The sequence below is a fragment of the Miniopterus schreibersii genome (assembly GCF_964146895.1).
Source record: "Miniopterus schreibersii genome assembly, chromosome: 14".
NCBI classification, from domain to species: Eukaryota; Metazoa; Chordata; class Mammalia; order Chiroptera; family Miniopteridae; genus Miniopterus; species Miniopterus schreibersii.
The window spans coordinates 50,262,693-50,263,166 of NC_138114.1; positions in this window are offsets into that span (position 1 = coordinate 50,262,693).

Here is a 474-nt window from a genome sequence, read left to right on the forward strand (position 1 = left end):
CAGCCCGTAACACGGAGCTGTTATTTTATTGCAATGGGTTTATGCCTCTGGGCTGTTTCAGTGGTGTTTTCCTAGGAAACTGTCCGTCTCTCCCCGCTGGAATGCTCTGTCTCTCAACACTCTATTTCCAAAGCCATTTTAAGCCCTCACTTATTTTTCTGTGTTTGGGATGCACGGATGCACGGATGGGCGAATGAACGGAGACCCTCCGTCCAGCCTCAGGCGCCCCCGTGGGAAGCCCCAGCGAGGCCCCGCGCGGGCGGAGCGGGCGGGGAAACTCACGCGAGAGGAATTGTGGGAGGCCGCGGAGCAGGGGACGGCCTCCGAGGGCGGAACAGTGGCGCAGCGGGGCGGAAGTCCGGGCGAGCGGGCGGGGCGCGCCTCCGGGGCGGGGCGCGCCTCCGGGGGGGGGCGGGGCCTGGGGCGGGGGCGGGGCCGCAGCCTGCGGGTGGGGCCAACCGGCAGGCGGGCCCC